The sequence below is a fragment of the Mus caroli genome, chromosome X (genome assembly GCF_900094665.2).
Source record: "Mus caroli chromosome X, CAROLI_EIJ_v1.1, whole genome shotgun sequence".
NCBI classification, from domain to species: Eukaryota; Metazoa; Chordata; class Mammalia; order Rodentia; family Muridae; genus Mus; species Mus caroli.
In genome coordinates this window covers 101,037,143-101,047,410 of record NC_034589.1, presented here as the reverse complement: position 1 = coordinate 101,047,410, position 10,268 = coordinate 101,037,143, and positions in this window count along the sequence as shown.

The window sequence follows — 10,268 nt, the reverse complement described above, 5'->3', positions numbered from 1 at the left end:
GAGGATAGTAGAAAAAAGATATTATGGGGAAAGGGGAACTAATGAGAGAAGCAAATCTATGTGGCAAGGGCTATGGGAGGGTAAAACAAAGGAAGGGATGGGGGAAAGATAACTAATACTAAAGATGTCTGAAAATGTTACGTGGACTATTCTATAAATTTACTGAAAAGTAACATTTTAAAAAGTAGTCTGTCTTAGTTGGGGTTTCTATTGCTATGAAGCCACTCTTATAAAGGAAAAAATTTAATTGGACCTGTCTCACATTTCAGAAATTTAGTTCATTATTATCACGGCAGGAAGCATGGTTGTATGCAGGCAGACATGATGCCGGAGAGGTAACTGTGAGTTCTACTTCTGCATCTATAGGCAACAGGAAGAGAAGTGCTACACTGAGCCTGGCTTGAGTATCTAAGGTCTCAAGTAATTTACTTTTTTCAACAAGGCCACACCTACTCCAACAAAGTCACACCTCCTAATCTTACCACTATGGGAGTCATTTTTATTGAACAATCAAATGCCACTCTCTGGCCCCAATAGGCTTGTAGCCTATATCATAATGTAAACTGCATTTAGTTCAACTTTAAATATGACCATTCATAGTCTATAAAAGTCTCAGCCCTTTTAAAACCCAAATTCTGAGACTCATGCAATCTCTTAACTGTAATACCGTATGAAATGAAAATCAAAAAGTAGATAACATACTTCTAATATATAATGGCACAGATTATGCATTACTGCTCCAAAAAGGAGGGAGGGGCATAATGAGGAAATACTGGACCAAGGCAAAACCAAAATCCAGCTGGACAAACTCCAAACTGCATCTCCTGGTTTGATCTTCAGATCTCCAACTCCTTTCTGCTTTGTTGACAGCAACACCCTTTTCTTGAGATGGTTCCACTTCCTGTTAACAGCTTTCCTCAGCAAGTATCTCATGACTCTGGCATCTCCAACTTGTTGGGGTCTCCATGGCAAATCAGGCTTTATCTTAACAGCTTTACACAATGGCCTCACTAAGCTTCTATACAGGGACACCCCGGATACCAGCCTGGTCTCAGTCGTTTTCCTTAGTCACAGAGGAAGATTCTGTGATCCATTTCTTGTATCCTTGACTCTAAAGCCAGAACCATGTGATTGAAGCTGTCAAGTTCTGCTGCTTCTTGTGGCTGGAACATGGTCCCCTTGTTTAATTACATCTAAACCATCTTTCTGATTTTTAATTGTACTCAGAGCCTATGATAAATTACTGTTAATACAGTCACCATGTTATACATTACACCTCAAAAATGTATTAATTTTATAACTGAACTAACACTCTTTCATGACTGTCTTTTTACTTTCTCTATCAGCTTCTGCTAATCACAATTCTGTATAGTGGTTTCTGAGTCTGATTTTTAAATACTGTAGGTAAGCAAGACAATGGAACACTTGTCTTTGGCATATTTCACCTAGCATAATGCCCTCCATTTTAACCCGTTTTGTTGGAAAAAATATATCCCCAACCCTACTGAGGGAATTTTGAACTGTTTTCTAGCATAGCTGGGAGAAAAGTGATGCAAAGCCTTATGCCTATGGGGGGAGATCCTTCCTTTTAAAGGCTAAATAATATTCCATTATATACACAAACATACATCAATCACATTTTCTCCACCCATTCTTCCATCAACAGATACTTAGATTGTTTCAGCACTTTGGCTATGTTGAAAAAATTTGACATACTCTTCAGAAATTATTTTATTTATATTTTCATCCTTCGAGTTGAACCGAGGACTTCCTGAATAGAAAGTAAAGTGCCATTTATATTACCCACTGAAAATGAGAAGAAAATTATAGTAGTATCTGTAGTCCCTAGATTCACACAATTCAGAAATCCCAAAAATGTTTTATTGGGAATGTATTGTGATATCAAAATTAATGCTCTAGATGCAAAACTATGTTTTGTTTTATTTTATTTTATTTTTATTTGGTTGCTTTGGTTTTACTTTCTGAGTCATAGTCTGTCACAACTCATCAGGTGTTCAATTAAACAAGGAAAATAACAATGACATTACCCAAAAGTGTTCATTAACTCCGTATTTTTTGCCATTTTTCTGTCACAGCTCAAGTACTACTATGGTGTCACTATTTTTCATGTGGCTACATGTCCTACACAGAGCTGTCAGCTTCATCTCCTTAATTGTTAGCTGTAATCACATCTACTATCTTGATTGAAACCTTCAGTGACCCATAAAAATGCACTAGTTCTGTGGTACACTCTTACTCAGATCTCAAAGCCTTACTTCTCTGCCCCCAATTTGTACTGTACTTCAAGCAAACTAATCATCTCAATCTCCAAACACAGGAGAAGGTCTGATCTCCAAGCCTTTGTATAAATCAATTCATCTCCATAAACTCCAGTTCCACTGTGGCCAGTTAAATTTTTACCCAGTTTTCTGTCCAAGTATTGTTCAAAGTTCACATCTTTCTTACTTTGTTGGAGAAGATCATTATGCTTTTTGAACACCCAGAAAGTGTAGTCATTTACATTATGCTGGGGTTTGTATTTCTGTCTACTTGTCTTATCTAATGTGCCCCTTCAACCTCTGGATAGCAAGTATAAGTCATGTGTGTGTGTTTGTATTTGTGTGTGTGTGTTATATATGACATAAATGTGTATGTTATCTATGTATATGTAAAAAGGCTCAGTCATGTTGTTGAATAAAACTGAATTGAATAGAATCTCATGGTCATCAAGATTTAAGATACACACACACACACACACACACACACACACACAATTTGAACAAGACATCTTAGCAATATATGTATGTCTTTGCCTCTAATGATATTCTTTACTTTTTAATGTCCACCTATGTTGTTACAATAAATCCAATTTAGTGGAAAATTCTGGTGTGAATCAAATACAAATGAAACTGTTAAAATGTTTGAGTTCTCAAAATCATCTTTAAAAATTCTATGATTCTTTCTATTTTTTAGTCAAATTATTTTAAGCCTGTTTTTATATTCTTAAAGCAACTGTCATACCTCTATTCATGAGCGATTTCCTCTATCTGTCAAGAGGAAAGAGCAAGAGATAAATAAGCTGGGCTTCAGTTCCGGCTCTGCTGTAAAATGTAGATAAAAATCCTTGCCTCAGAGGATTTTTGCAAGAACCATGGGCAAGAATACATGTGAAGTGAATGCTTTTGAAATAGAGAAAAACAAGACACTGCAGTCAGGTATTGTTACATGCTTCACTGATCTTTAATGAAAATATTAGATCAGCACAATGCATTAAAAACATAATTAGATTAAGTCCTATGAAAGTCTTCCTTTTCTTCCGTGGTTGAAGAAAAATGTATAGATCCCAGAACAGTTGATCTGATCAAGTCATCTTAGCAACAAAATAAAATAAAATAAAATAAACAAGAATAAACAATTCAATTGCTAAGTGAATAACCTTCCAAAAATCAGCCTGACTTGTCAAATATAGATTCAGATTTATTCCAAGTGTTTTCCCTTGCTCTTTGCATTTCAGTGTAATGATATTTTAGAGTATACAGAAACAGGAAGCTAGTAATGCTTTTGCTGAAGTCATCCTTGGTCCTTTTCCTTGATCAGATCTCTTGCAGCTGTGTAGTAACTTACACCAGATTCTCATGAGGGAAAATGTGCATACTGATTCAAGAAGTTACCATAGAATCTGGCAACATCATATTGTTTTTCTCTGATTCAATCATTTATCTCATCACTCTTATGGAAAAGAAGTTTGGTGAACAAAATATAGAACATTTTACATTTATCCAGAATCTTTGAAAGTCACGGAAAGGGTAAGGCTTTGAGGGTATGAAAATGTCATTCAACAGAGAAGCAGGTTTTCTAACCCAAAAATATTTATATGTACTAAAGCTATCACCTAAAAAGTATGACCATGTAGGTTTCAGAATTAGTCACATTGTTAACAAAGAGCCATCACTATTTGATGTCTTCCCAAGTCTTCAACAAACATCTTCCTAGAGAAGTTGGTGTATTTCATGAAGAAAAAAAAACTTAAAAAACCAGCAAAGATCTATTGATAATATTTAATATTCATGAGGAAGTGGAGGAATTATCTATACTCAATGTTTTAAAGGATAATTGAACAATGTCTAGAAACATTTTTAAACCATATAGCCACTAACACAGAAATTCAACTTTTATAAAATCCTCAATCAAGTGTTTATAAACACATAAATAAGCAAATATTCAATGAAATGATGCCTTGTTATTTTGAACTTAGTCTGAGACAACTGAAGCAATATGAAATCATCATAGTATATAAGTAGTAGAAACCTAATTCATTGAAACCACTTATGAATTCCAAAACAGCAAGGATTTTACATACTTTACACCTATTAATACATTCAAATCTAGCCACTATCCAATTATATAGAAATTGGAATTAGAAGGGAAAAAATCTTACTGACATTGGAGAGATGTCTCTGCAGTTAAGAACACTGTCTGCTCTTCCAGAAGATTCAGGTTTGATTCCAGGAGCCACATGGCAGCTAAAAACCATCTACAACTCCAGTTCCAGGGAATACTATACCCTATTCTGGCCTCTAAGTCACTGAATGAAAATAATACCCAGATATGCATGCACGCAAAACACTCACGCACATAAAAATTTTTTTAAATGAGACTAAATCTCAAAAAAGAAAAAAAATACTTCCTTTTTTGTTGGGGTAATACAGAAAACAGATAACCAGAGTTCTAGTTTATCCAATAAAACACTGAAAGTTTCATGAAAGATCTAGTTCCCTTCTTACTCCATCCTACACATCACTTTTCTTACTATGTGATATGGTCCTATTCGAGTACTTCAAATATGATCAAATATGCTTAGGAGACTGGACATGCCAAAACCTTAAAATTGTTATAACAATAAAGATTCATTATAAACTAAGTGCTCTTGCATTTATATCTCCAGAAAAGTATAGTTTTCTAATCCCAAATTGGTTTTCCACAAAAGCCCACTGAATGCATCTTCATTGTCTCAGACACACTCAAATGTTATATATATATATATATATATATATCTGAAAAAGAACTTAACAGTTTTCCCTCAGACATTTTTCTTTTGTACTCAAAGAATGTTGACTCAAGTATCTTCTATCATTCTGTTATCTCTCTCTCTCTCTCTCTCTCTCTCTCTCTCTCTCTCTCTCTCTCTCTCTCTCCTATCATTTTTGAAACAGGATCTCTCACTGAAGCAGTTCACCATTTTAACTAGGTTGTCCTATCAAAGAACTATTGGGTTTAGATCAGCCTCCCTCATCCTCCAGTGTTGGGGTTGCAGGGACAAGCAACTGTGTGTGGCTTTTTACATAGTTGCTAGGGTTTCAACCACAGGTCTCCTGGTTTTAGAGAAAGCACTTTTACCCACCGAGTCATCTCCTAGGCCATTCATTATTTGATCCCTGAATATTCTTTTTACTATATTGAGTATTCCTTGTGCCCATTAATGTTTATCTATTTGGGGTCATCATTATTCAGCTTATATTATAACATTTTTTCTACCATTAGAGGTAATGTAAGCAATCGAAATATTTCAAGTGATAATGGAGTCATTACTTGTGTTTCTCACATTCCAGTGGTTACCATCTGTGTATAAATTAAGCCTCTATTAGCATGGTTTGAAATGTTATATGGAACCTAGACCCAAGTTACCTGTCCAGTTTTAACTTCTGTATTAAAGTTTCTTCTCCAGGTACAATGAGGATTTACATTCTAGTACTTACAGTTGTGTTAGACGGACTGTGTCTTCTCAGAATAATCCATCTTTCTATTATTTTCTTATTGGCCCTGTTGTTTTCAGATCAGCCAACATAATCTTTGAGATAAAGCTTTATAGATCTCTAAAAACTAAGAGCCAAGAGCTGAGACTTTTTATTTAAGCATTTCTGGCAATGTATTTTCATTACTCTTGATAGATAAGGGCCAACCAGTAATAAATGTCATTTGTGTGTTTATATTTATTTGTTTTCTCTTGGATTTTATTATCACCAACTTTATATGTACTGTCATTTCACACACGCACAGAAAAACTGTATTAACCACAGGCAACCACCATTATTGATCACATAACTTTAGGCAAATTATCTCACTCCATTGAGTCTTTTCTTTATAGATGAAATAGAGATTAAGATAAATACTTAATTTAAAAGACTTTGAAAATTGAGCCAATGCCCTAGGCTAGAAGTCAGAGCAGTGCATCACTCAACCCTAGGCAGAGAAGCTTCTTCTTATAGTAAATGGTATTTAATGCAGAAGCCCACCATTGTACAATGTACAGAAAGAGTGAAAGAATTTAGCGAGCTCAACTCTAAATGGGATGTCTTTATCATCCCCCTCCAGTCAAGGCTCAGGGATCCATGCAGAAGAAGATACAGGAAGATTATAAGAGGCAGAGGTGGTAGATAACTCTAAGGGAACAGCATCTTCCAGACACAACAGGGATTGCACATATGAACTCACAGAGACTGTGAAAGCATGCACAAAACCTGCAGATTCAAACCAGACAAAACTTGAGAAGGGGAAGTGAACATGGGGTTTCACCACTAAACAAGAAGCTATCTGTAATTAATACCAACTGGCAAAAAAAAAATCAGATTTTCTACAATAGAAGTCACTTGATATATAAACCATACTCCAGAGTACTCCTCCATGCTCGGGAATAGTTGACCAATACAAAACGGATTCCATGTTAGTTTGCTTACTTATTGCTTTTTGTTTTGTCTTTTGGTATTGTTTGTTCTATTGGATTTTTGTTTGTCGATTTTTCATTTTTTCCTGGGGGACATGATATTGGATGAGAGTAGAGGGAGGGAGAGACTATGGTCAAAATATATTGTATGCAAAACATTTTCAAACAAGGAAAAAGATTGTGAAAATTAAATAAAGTAATGGAGTAAGATAAAATGAAATGTGACCAATAAATAATCTCTGTGTTTCTCTGTCCCTCTTTGTGTCTCTGTCTATCCATCATTTTATCTATCTATCTATCTATCTATCTGTCTGTCTGTCTGTCTGTCTATCTATCCATTTTTATCACTCTGTATGTATATGTAAAATTAGAACTATTAGAACTGTATTTAATGGTGTTTTCTCCACTCACCATAACAAATTATCTTTTTAAGTTTTGGTGGCTGTTTTGTTTATTACATCTCAACTGCAGTTTCCTCTCCTCCATATCCCTCCTCCCACCCCCCCCCAACACACAAACATACACCCATGTTTGTTTCTATCCTAGGTCTCTAGGCTATCCAGTCTCTGATTCCTGACCCTTCAGGCAGTGTTGTGGGTCTGAAGCCAATCATGGATTGGCTACTCCAAGAAGTTCTGTGCCACCTTTACCCCAGCACATCTTATAGGCGGGACAAATTGCAGGTCAAAGGTTTTTTGCTTGGGTTCTTGTCCCAGTTACTCCACTGGAAGTGTTGCCTTGTTACAGAAAAAGGTCAGTTCAGGCTCTGTATCCCCCGTTGCTAAGAGTCTTACCTAGAGTCACCCTCATTGATTCCTAGGAGCTCCCATTGCCCTAGGTTTCTAGCCTAGAGATGCTTTCTGATTCCAGTTGTCTCTCCCAGTACTCTCTCCCTCAGTTCTCTATTCTCCTACTGTTTCCTCCCTGTTCCCATTTCAACCTCCACCTCCACCCCCATTCAGTCCCCTTGCCCCATCCACCACTGATATCTATCCTATTTCCCCTTTATAGTGACATTCATGTGTCCCCCTTGAGCCCTGGTTTATGGGTTACAGAATGATTATCCTTTACTTATGGCTATTTGTCTTTCTGAGTCTGAGTTACCTTACTCAGGATGATCTTTTCTAGTTCCATACATTTGCCTGAAAATTTCATGGTGGCACTGTTTTTGATCAACTGAGCAATACTTTATTATATAAATGTACAACAGTTTTTATTCGGTCTTCAGTTTAAGGGCATCTAGGTTGTTTCCAGTTTCTGGATGTTATGAATAAAGCTGCTATGAACATAATTGAACAATCCTCCTTGTAGTATGGTGGGGTGTCCTTTGGATATATGCCTGGGAGTGGTATAGCTGGGTCTTGAGATAGATCAATTTCCAGTTTTCTGAGAAATTCCCATATTGATTTCCAAAGTGGCTGTACAAGTTTGCATTCCCACCAGCAATGGATGAGTATTTATTTCCCTTGCTCCATATCCTCACCAGCCTGAGCTGTCACTTGTGTTTTTTATCTTAATCCTTCAGACAGGTGGGAAACTTGGAGTTGTTCTGATATTTAAGTGTTTCTTGGCCAGTTGAGATTCCTCTGCTGAGAACTCTCTGTTTATATCTGTACCCCCATTTTTTATTTAGTTTTTTATTAGATATTTTCTTCATTTACATTTCAAATGCTATCCCAAAAGTCCCCTATACCTTCCCACTGCCCTGCTCCCCAACCCACCCACTCCCTCTTCCTGTCCCTGGCATTCCCCTGTACTGGGGCATATAAAGTTTGCAAGATCAAGGGGCTTCTTTTCCCAATGATGGCCAACTAGGCCATCTTCTGCTAGATATTCAGCTAGAGACATGAGCTCTGGGGGTACTGGTTAGTTCATATTGTTGTTCCACCTATAGGGTTGCAGACCCCTTCAGCTCCTAATGTACCCACATTTTTAATTGGATTATTTGGTTTGTTAATATCTAGTTTCTTGTGTTATGAATATGTTTTGGATACCAGTCCTCTGTCAGATGTGGGATTTGTGAAAGTATTTTTCCAATCTGTAGGCTGACATTTTGTCCTATTGACAGTGTCCTTTGCCTTACAGAAGCTTTTCAATTTCCTGAGATTGGTACTTTAATCTTAAAATATCTCTCACAGTCATCTTTTCTGGTACTCTCACTTTTATATTTTCACTCTTTTTCTTTATGTTTCCATAGCTTCCTTAATAGTTCTGTCCCCTGTAATGCTAGTGAATACAAATCTAATAAAGTTACCCCTCCAAACAAAGATACTTTAGTAGTTTGCCATTTGTTTCATACCCAGATGTAAATTCTCTAAACAGACTTTGAGTTTTATTACTATTCTGACCTTGTCTTGACTTCCCAGCTTCATCCTAGCCTTTCCCCAAGAAACTGTTTTCAAGCATTCCTTTGGATAGGTTTTTAAAGGGTTTATAGTAAGGGCTCAACACTTAAGATAAAGAGATGATATTTTGAAGGATATGAATTTTATGTCAATAATTAAGGCTATTTTTATTTTCTATTTTTAATGAGCCTAAATTGCTATGTACATTAAATCTTTGATCATGTATAATACACACAAAAATGTGATTTGATCTACTTGCATTAAGTAGACTTTTTCACCCACAGGAATGTATGAATAACATGTATATGAATGAATTCATGAAAACAATAACAATTATTGCTTCAAAATCTGGGAATGGAGAATTATTTGTGCAGGGCATTTTCAGGGAAATCAGGCAGAGGACTCTAGTGGTGTAGGGGCTTTGGGAAAGACAAAATAAACATTAATACCTGTGCACAAAAATACACCCCAGGGTTGCCTGGTTATCCCACCAGATGCCATACTCTTGCATAATCTCTAATAGGGTTCATAGTGATTCTTGGATTCACAAGTATGTGGTATCCTTAAGAAAGCAGTTCATGGTTTTGAAGTCTTTATTAAACTAGTTTTGTTTTTTTTTTTTAATGGGTCTATCCACTAAATCAAACACTTACCAAATCCAAGCAGGCTATCAAGAGTCTGAGTAGTTGAAATGTAAATGAAGAAAATATCTAATAAAAAGAGAGTCTGATTAAGAAAAAGGCTATAAAGAAAGATTTATATAATCATGAGAGAAAGAGTGTACATCACTGAAATCATATACACATACACACACAGGAAACACTAAACTGACTAGGCAGGTTTTATTTACATATTTATGTATTTATATATGTGTGTTAGTATGTGTATATTTATGTGTATGTAACAATAATGGCCAAAGGAAAAAAAAAAGAAGCCATCAATTTGAAAGGAAGTGGAGGTCACAGGAGGATTTAAAAGTAGGAAATGGATGTGTGTCAAGTAATGTGATTATATTTTAATTAAAAATTTAGAACAGAAAAAATGTTCTTAAGCCTTTGTTCCTTTCCATTTTGGTCTAGAGTCACTAAGTCTCCTCTCTTTGTGGAACTAGTTGGAAGTTGTACTAGCTGCCAGGCTGACAGAATTTACAAGTTGAAAGGCAAGCAATTTTGTACTGCTATGAATCAGTGGCTGGGAATCAG